This window comes from Anopheles coustani (assembly GCF_943734705.1).
Source record: "Anopheles coustani chromosome X unlocalized genomic scaffold, idAnoCousDA_361_x.2 X_unloc_9, whole genome shotgun sequence".
NCBI classification, from domain to species: Eukaryota; Metazoa; Arthropoda; class Insecta; order Diptera; family Culicidae; genus Anopheles; species Anopheles coustani.
This window is the reverse complement of record NW_026525203.1, coordinates 97,501-107,894: the sequence shown is the minus strand read 5'-3', so window position 1 is coordinate 107,894 and position 10,394 is coordinate 97,501.

Sequence of the window (10,394 nt, the reverse complement as noted above, 5' to 3'; positions counted from 1 at the left end):
ACACATGAGTGTAGTTCTGACATCCCCATTTTGGGACTTAGCCGATTTTTCGTAAAATACCATATGACCCATCAGGGTCCTTGCCTTCATATAAGTTTGCCTTGCTTGGTGTGGTAACCTTTTAGTGTAGTTCTGACATCATCATTTTGGGACTTAGCCGATTTTTCGTAAAATACCATATGACCCATCAGGGTCCTTGCCTTCATATAAGTTTGCCTTGCTTGGTGTGGTAACATTTTAGTGTAGTTCTGACATCCCCATTTTGGGACTTAGCCGATTTTTCGTAAAATACCATATGACCCATCAGGGTCCTTGCCTTCATATAAGTTTGCCTTGCTTGGTGTGGTAACCTTTTAGTGTAGTTCTGACATCATCATTTTGGGACTTAGCCGATTTTTCGTAAAATACCATATGACCCATCAGGGTCCTTTGCTTCATATAAGTTTGCCTTGCTTGGTGTGGTAACCTTTGAGTGTAGTTCTGACATCCCCATTTTGGGACTTAGCCGATTTTTCGATCCATACCATATGACCCATCAGGGTCCTTGCCTTCATATAAGTTTGCCTTGCTTGGTGTGGTAACCTTTGAGTGTAGTTCTGACATCCCCATTTTGGGACTTAGCCGATTTTTCGATCCATCCTATATGACCCATCAGGGTCCTTTTTCTTCATATAAGTTTCCCAAGACTTAGTGCTTTTTACCTTTGGACACCAATATCACCCTTACGGGTTTCTTTGATCTTCTCACTTTGTATTGACCAAATGTAGGTCTTGCCATGCCAAACATATAATTGTTCTACACCAAGTCTCTATCTCGTACCGCCAGCTCGGTACATTCGATCAACCTGCCCTTAAGGCACCCGGGACTTAGCCAATTTTTCACATTTTTCATGATTTTGAGGCAACTTTTCTCGACTTTGTCACCTTATATCACCAAGATCCTTTCCCTTTAGCGCTTCACTCTGTTCGTATGATATTTAGCGCTGACTATCACCTTTCTATCGCTGAGCTCAACTTCTTATTCGGTGCCATAGAGCCAGAGATATTTGGTGTATGCTGTTATAAGGGAAGTTTGTCACTTTTTCAAAGGCCCACTTTGGGACGCCCATATCTCACCTTCACGTATCTTCGATCTTCTTGTCGTCTATGGACGAAACTTAGGTCTTGTATTGGCCAACTTATAAATGTTCTACGGCCAAGCCGTATCTCTTACCACCAGCCCGGTATTCATGGACTTAGTCGGATTTTCGCCTCTCGTGGTAACAATTTCTGACTTTGACTCACAATAACACCCGAACGGTCACATGCTAGCGCTTTGCTTGGTAGAAATTATAGTGAGCGCTACCTTTTCTCTTTCCATCGATACCTTGTTCGTTCCATTCCATGCCATACAGCCGAAGTTATGATGTTTCCCGTTTTCCATATCATGTGGAGCTTATGCTCTGGGAAAACCATCTAACACCTGTACCACCCTTTTGGGTACCACCGATCTCGTCACTATGTTCGGGCCAAATATAGGTTATAACATGCCCAACATATAATTGTTCTACACCAAGTCTCTATCTCTTACCGCCTGCTCGGTATTTTACTCGTAAGTCCAAATTTCACAACTTGTACTTTTTGGCCCAATGTACTCGAGTTTCAATTTTGGTAACATTTTTCGACTTTGACGCTTAATAACTTCCAAATCATGCTAGTTAGCGCTTTGCTTTCTTCAAGTCGTATCTAGCGCTGGGTGTTACCTTTCCAAAACATATCCTAGCTTAACAATCCATGCCATACAGCCGGAGCTATACGGTGCACAAGTCAAATCCATTTTAGCCATGTTTCATTTTTGCCAATTTTTGACCACTCGTATCACCCTTCCAGAGTGGTCCGATCTTCTCGCTTTCTATGGCCGACTTTTAGGTCTCGTAGAGGCAAACTTATAAGTATTCTACGTCAACCCGCTATCTCTTACCGCCTGCTCGGTATTCTTGGTCTTGTGTGATTTTTGGCCATTTTGGTATTATTTTTCCACTTTGTCGCTTAATAACTCAGTTTTGCTCAACACTTAGCGCTTCGGTTGTTTGGGATTATAGTTAGCGCTCGGTTCGACCTTTCCAACACTGATCTTAGCTTGTCGATCCGTTCCATACAGCCTGAGTTATTCGCGATACCGTGTTTCAACCCATTTCTCAAGTCTCGTTTTGGTCCAACATTGAACCAGCCATATCACCCTCTTGGGTACCTCCGATCTTCTCGCTCTATATTGGCCAAAGTTAGGTCTTGTGGTAACGTACTTATGATTGTTCTACGCCGTGTTCGTAGCTCTTATCGTTCGCCCGCTATTTTCGATCATAAGGTGAATTTTCGCCTCTAAACCACCATTTTTTACCTTTGCCCTCTAATATGACCGACTTGCTCAACACCTAGCGCTTCGCTTGGTAGGACACATAGCTAGCGCTCGTCAAGACCTTTCCAACGCATATCCAAGCTTACCGATCCGAGCCATACAGCCTGAGCTATAGGCGATACCGTTTTTCCCATTTTCTTGGTCACATGCACTTTAGGGTACCCCTTTTTGCCTTTGACCCTTAATACCTCCTCCGGCTCACTAGTAGGCGCTCAGCTTGGTAGGATACATAGCTAGAGCAGGCCTTCACCTTTCCAAAACTGCCGAAAGTGTACCGATCCGACATCTAGAACCAAAGTTATGGTCATTCCCATCATGCTCTACTTTCATGGTCAACCTCCACCAAGCACACCTAGGTTGGACCAACTTTCACCAACACATCTCGAACCCCAAATTTGCTTCGACGTACTAGGTTTCCCTAGTAAAGTGGTCAAAACATCCATTACAACACGACTGGTCTTTCTGGTGGTCGACCTAGGCGACTTTGTTCGACGACCACCACCCCATAGAACTAAAAGACGTCCCTTGATACGGACCACCGATACATTTTCCGGCCTGTCTAAACTACACTCATCGAAATTTTTTTGGGTCCCCACCGTCATACAAGTTTGCCTAGGTCAAGTTTTTCTTCCGGATCGGCCGCGGACCTCACTTTTCATTATCTAGGGAGGCCATGGGGCCCCAAAAGGGGTTTTTTAAAATTTTCGACACTTTCGACTTTGGTCGGATTTTTTCCGATTTTGGTCCGACCTAGGGACTTGGTGGTCCAAGGAGCCTCGGGACCAAACTTTTTTCTCAGGGGTCCCTACCTCCATACAACTTTGCCTAGGTCAATTTTTTGTTCCAAATCGACCGCGGATTTCACTTTTCAATATCTGGGGCTCGTGTAGAGTCCGAATATGAGGTTTTCTCATTTTTCGACATTTTCGACTTTTTTCGACTTTTTTCGGGTTTTTCGACCTAGGGGTCCGCCGAACAATTTTTGGGTCAAAAATTTTTATTGAACTAGTCGAAAGTACGCAAAAAGATAAGACTTTTTGCCGAAGACACCATGCCCCGGAACCGACTCCTTCCCCTTCAAAATTGGGGACAAACGTGATTTTTGAAACTTTTCCTTAGGGAGCCAAAGACTTAGAAAATTTTCAAAATCTCGATTTTTCGATTGCGAGCTAGCGCTTTGCGGTCTTCGGCAATGTTGTAGATCTCGACGAGATAAGACTTTTTGGTCAAGAGACACTTTGCCCTCCGACCCCTCCTTCCCCCCGCAAATCGCCCCACAAAGTGCAATTTTTGCATTTTCACCTCTTTGCACGCACTGTTCGGCCCAAATGGCCACTTTCTATGGGTCTGAGCGCTTTGCGGTCTTCGGCAAACTTTTAGAACGTACCAAGCCCTAATTATAATTGTTCTACACCATCTTCGTACCTCTTCATCCCTGGCCGCTATTCGCGTACCAAGGTAATTTTTGTTCATTTTGTCAACATTTTTCATCTTTGACTGCTTATATCGGCCTTGCCATGAACCGATAGCGCTTCGCTGTGTTCTAACGTAAGTTAGTACTACTCAATGCCTTTCCAAATCATCTCTTAGATTGTCATTTGCTTGCATACAGCCGGAGCTATGAGCGATACCGTAAAAAGTACCGAAACTTGGAAAAATCCTTGGATCGCCCATATCCCCCCTTTGGGGACCAGATATCGAAAAAAGTTCTTATTCAAAAAGTTGCGCCTTAACGTGTTCTAGTTATGCCTAGAACATTTCACTTCGCTAGCTGGCCTGCAACTTAGCCGTAATTGGGATTTTAGGGTGTTCTTGGAGGGCCCATTTCCTGCGACTTGGTATCTTTTGGGCCCTATGTTTCTCTAATATCTCCACGAGTTTTCCAGATAGCTTTCTCATACTTTCAGGGTGCCTAGAGCACCTCAAGACCTTTCCAACGCTATGCCGTTCGCCTCGCTCGGACATCTACAGCCGAAGTTATTCGAGGTACACGGTACCTTACCCTGTTTTCTCAGTACTTGGTCGAAAATTTCGATCAGCCATATGACCGACTTGGACAACCCTGAGCGGGTTGGCCCCATATAACTAAACTTTCGTCTCGTGTAGGCAAACTTATAAATGTTCCACGTCAACTCGCTATCTCGTACCGCCTTGACGGTATACTTGGTCCAAGGGCCATTTCCAGCGACTTGGTCGCAATTTCGCTCTAAGTTTCGCTAATACCTTCGTCCGTGGACATGGTGATTTTTTGTTCGTATTTTTCCTTGATAGTCCCACTCAAGACTATTCCATACCAGAGCCAAGCGTCCCGCTTAGTGCCATACAGCCTGAGCAGTAATTCATGAAAGGTACCTCTACCAGTTTTTGCCATACTTGGGTACAAACTTTGTATCGCCCATATCTCCACTTTGGAGGCCAGCCAGCACCTTGGCCCCATATACTTTTTTGTTGGTCATACCATGCACTAAATATAATTGTTCTACGCCAACTTGCTATCACTTCTCCAACTTGCCGTTATTCTTGGTCCAAGCCCCATTTCATTCGTTTTTGGACCCATTTTGCTATATGTTTCACTAATAGCTTCGGCCATGGACAAGCTGATTTTCTATTTGTATTTTTCCTTGATAGTCTCACTCAAGACCATTCCAAAACACACCGCAACTTGTCGCTCGGTGGCAAACTGACCGAGTAATAATTCATGAAAGATACCTCAACTTGGTACACCACGTGGTCGGCCCAAACCATAAACCGACCAAACGACCGACTTAGAGCACCCTGACCGGGTTGCCCCCATATAATGAAAGTTGCGTCTCTACACGTCCAACTTATGAATATTCTACGCCAAGTCGCTATCTCTTACCGGTAAGCCGGTATCCACCTTCCAAGGGGGATTTTGGTCAAGTGCCATTTCCTGCGACTTGGTCCCCGAATTATACCATCATCACCTAATATCTCCGTGGTCTTTCAACTCAGCCTCATGAAACTTTCAGGGTAGATAGGTCTCCCCAAGACCTTTCCAACGGTGAGCCGTTTGCCTCGCTCGGCCATCTACAGCCGAAGTTATTTATGGTACTTGGTACCTTACCCTGTTTTTTCCATACTTGTTCGTACTTGGGTACAAACTTTGGATCGCCCATATCTCCACTTTGGAGGCCAGCCAGCACCTTGGCCCCATATACTTTTTTGTTGGTCATGCCATGCACCAAATATAATTGTTCTACGCCAACTTGCTATCTCTTCTCCAACTTGCCGTTATTCTTGGTCCAATTCCCATTTCATTCGTTTTTGGACCCATTTTGCTATATGTTTCACTAATAGCTTCGGCCATGGACAAGCTGATTTTCGATTGGTATTTTTCCTTGATAGTCCCACTCAAGACCATTCCAAAACACACCGCAGCTTGTCGCTCGGTGGCAAACTGACCGAGTTATAATTCATGAAAGGTACCTCAACTTGGTACACCACGTGGTCGGCCCAAACCATAAACCGACCAAACGACCGACTTGGAGCACCCTGACCGGGTTGGCCCCATATAATAAAAGTTGCGTCTCTACACGCCCAACTTATGAATATTCTACGCTAAGTCGCTATCTCTTACCGGTAAGCCGGTATTCACCTTCCAAGGGTGATTTTGGTCAAGTGCCATTTCCTGCGACTTGGTCCCCGAATTGGACCATCATCACCTAATATCTCCGTGGTATTTCAACTCAGCCTCATGAAACTTTCAGGGTAGATAGGTCTCCCCAAGACCTTTCCAACGATATGCGGTTTGCCTCGCTCGGCCACCTACAGCCGAAGTTATTCATGGTACTTGGTACCTTACCCTGTTTTTTCCATACTTGTTCGTACTTGGGTACAAACTTTGAATCGCCCATATCTCCACTTTGGAGGCCAGCCAGCGCCTTGGCCCCATATACTTTTTTGTTGGTCATACCATGTTTAAAATATAAATGTTCTACGCCAACTTGCTATCTCTTCTCCAACTTGCCGTTATTCTTGGTCCAAGTTGCTTTTTCATAGTTTTTGGTACCATTTTGCTCTATGTTTCGCTAATAGCTTCGCGCGTGGATAAGCTGATTTTCTCTTAGTATTTTTCCGTAATAGTCCCACTCAAGACCATTCCAAATCACACCTTAGCTTGTCGCTCGGTGGCAAACTGACCGAGTCATAATTCATGAAAGGTACCTCATGTTGGTACACCACGTGGTTGGCCCAAACCATAAACCAACCAAACGACCGACTTGGAGCACCCTGACGGGGTTGCCCCCATATAATGAAAGTTGCGTCTTCCGACGTCCAACTTATGAATATTCCACACCAAGTCGCTATCTCTTACCGGTAAGCCGGTATTCACCTTCCAAGGGTGATTTTCGTCAAGTGCCATTTCCTGCGACTTGGTCCCCGAATTATACCATCATCACCTAATATCTCCGTGGTCTTTCAACTCAGCCTCATGAAACTTTCAGGGTAGATAGGTCACCTCGAGACCTTTCCAACGATATGCGGTTTGCCTCGCTCGGCCATCTACAGCCCGAGTTATTCGTGGTACTTGGTACCTTACCCTGTTTTCACCATACTTGTTCATACTTGGGTACAAACTTTGAATCGCCCATATCACCACTTTGGAGGCCAGCCAGCGCCTTGGCCCCATACACATTTTTGTTGGTCATACCACGCACTAGTTATAAATGTTCTACGCAAGCTTGCTATATCTTCTCCAACTTGCGGTTATTTTTGACTCAAGTCCCATTTCCATAGTTTTTGGTACCAATTTGCTCTATGTTTCGCTAATAGCTTCGCCCAAGGACTTTGTGATTTTTTGTTCGCATTTTTCCTAAATAGTCCCACTCAAGACTATTCCAAATCACTTCTTAGCTTGTCGCTCAGTGCCATACAGCCAGAGTTTTAATTCATGAAAGGTACATCACCTTGGTACACCACGTGGTCGGTCCAAACCATCAACCAACCATATGACCGACTTCGAGTCGAGCTAGCGGCTAGGCCCCGTATAATTAAATGCGTGTCTTGATGCGGGCTACTGACGGTCTGAACAATGTAGCTCGCTAGCTCGTCTCTAAACTTGTGTTTTGGTCGAATATTGGGTGTTCATGTACCACTTCGGGAAACATGGACTTTGGTGCAACTTTATCACTTGTGCACTTAATAACTTCCCGGTCATTCAAGTCTTTGCCTTCATACTTTCAGAGTAGTTAGGTCTCGTCGAGACCTTTCCATACATATGCCAAACTCATCGATCGGACATCTATAGCCCGAGTTATTCGCGGTACACCGTACCTTACCCTGTTTTTTCCTAAATTGGGTACAAACCTTGGAACACCCATATCGCCCCTTTAGAGACTAGCTGGCACGTTGGCCTCATATAATGATAAGTGCACCTCAACTAGGGCTACTGACGGTCAGAACATTTCAACTTGCTAGCTCGGGCCCACACTTGTGTTTTTCTCGAATATATGGTTCAAGTGTGCCACTTTGGGCACTTTTGGACATTTTGTCCCCACACAACTTTCTTGCCTTGGTAGATAGGGTCTTGTGTTCTCGGGCAAAAAGATGCACCAAGATATGGTCTAACTTTCGTTCTTTTACCGCAAAGCGCTATCTCCAACACCCGAGGAGATAGAAAGTGATTATGTTCGGTATATCGGTCTTCCATGGCCTACTATGGTAAGCCCCTGCAGGTATGCAACCGAAGGTGCTTGGTACATGTCTTTGGTGCAATATCGGTGCAAAGTAGGTGTTTCCTTGATCGGGCTATAACTTTCTTGGTTGATGTTGGATTGCTTTGCGGTCTTCGGGGGATAGTTAGGGAACATGTTGGCCAACATTTCCTTATTCCTCAGCCTGGCCGTACCTCTTACCGTCTAGGCGGTATACATGCTCTAAGTTGGAACTTGTGTTCCTTTGGGTAACTTCTCTGACTTTGACGCTTAATAACTTTCGTTCATATGCAGTCTAAGCTCTGCAACTCTCAGGAAAGCTAGTACTACTCATTTCCTTTCCATATCAGTCTTTGGCTTGTCGATCCGATGTCTACAGCCTGACTTATTCACGTTGCCTGTGAAGGTAGGTTTTTGCCCATTTTCCAGTTCATGTGGTAACATTCCCGGACTTTGCCGGCTTTCTCTTCATGTGGTAACTTGCTTGCTTGTGTGGTAACTTGAAAGTGTATTTCCGACAGACCCAATCTCGGACTTAGCCGAATTTTCTCTTCATATTATATGGATCCATCACTAGGCCATCTTGCTTGCTTGTGTGGTAACTTGAAAGTGTATTTCTGACAGACCCAATCTCGGACTTAGCCGATTTTTCTCTTCATATCATATGGATCCATCACTAGGCCATCTTGCTTGCTTGTGTGGTAACTTGAAAGTGTATTTCTGACAGACCCAATCTCGGACTTAGCCGATTTTTCTCTTCATATCATATGGATCCATCATTAGGCCATCTTGCTTGCTTGTGTGGTAACTTGGAAGTGTATTTCTGACAGACCCAATCTGGGACTTAGCCGATTTTTCTCTTCATATTATATGGTTCCATCCTTAGGCCATCTTGCTTACTTGTGTGGTAACTTGATAGTGTATTTCCGACCGACCCAATCTCGGACTTAGCCGATTTTTCTCTTCATATTATATGGATCCATCACTAGGCCATCTTGCTTGCTTGTGTGGTATCTTGGAAGTGTATTTCTGACAGACCCAATCTGGGACTTAGCCGATTTTTCTCTTCATATCATATGGATTCATCACTAGGCCATCTTGCTTGCTTGTATGGTAACTCGGAAGTGTATTTCTGACAGACCCAATCTCGGACTTAGCCGATTTTTCTCTTCATATAATATGGATCCTGGACTTAGCCGATTTTTCTCTTCATATCATATGGATCCATCACTAGGCCATCTTGCTTGCTTGTGTGGTAACTTGATAGTGTATTTCCGACAGACCCAATCTCGGACTTAGCCGATTTTTCTCTTCATATAATATGGATCCTGGACTTAGCCGATTTTTCTCTTCATATCATATGGATCCATCACTAGGCCATCTTGCTTGCTTGTGTGGTAACTTGGAAGTGTATTTCTGACAGACCCAATCTCGGACTTAGCCGATTTTTCTCTTCATATAATATGGATCCTGGACTTAGCCGATTATTAGGTTATTATATATGGATCCTGGACTTAGCCGATTTTTCTCTTCATATAATATGGATCCTGGACTTAGCCGATTATTAGGTTATTATATATGGATCCTGGACTTAGCCGATTTTTCTCTTCATATAATATGGATCCTGGACTTAGCCGATATTTCTCTTCATATAATATGGATCCGGGACTTAGCCAATTTTTCTCTTCATGTGGTAACGTATGCCAATCGCTCACAAGTCATGGGATAAGGGTAGTTGTGTTCTTCCATCTTCTAAGTCCCGCACGGGGACATCGTGATCGCCCCAAGTCCGGAATAGCGCCAAGTCAAGCCCCACGCTGGCCGTGCAGGACCTGTTAGCGGGGGCCCCACTGACAGCACTAATCCGGACTTAGAAATTATATCTTTCTAATCGAACACCACACACGCAACACCACCATACCACCATCTCCTTGCAAGTACCTAAGTACCCGCAACTCCATGGTGAAGGCAATGTCACTCCATCACCAACCTCTTTGCACTGCAAGCACTTGCGTACCCACAACACTCCGAAGAAGGCAACGGCGCGCGATGCTCGACTCCACACACCACACCACACCACACCACCGATGGCCAGCCAGCCAGCCAGCCCAACTAAGGGCTAACCCACCAACCAACCACCAATGGCCTAGGCCAGCCGGATCCCACCTTCAAGTCCAAGCACAGCCAAGTGCAAGTACCGCCAAGTGTTCACCAACCAACCATCACACCAGGTCAGCCGGCCGGTACCCACCTTCAAGTGCCATTACCCTCGGGTGCAAGCTCAATCAAGTGTTAACCAACCAACCCGGCCAAGGCAGCCAACAG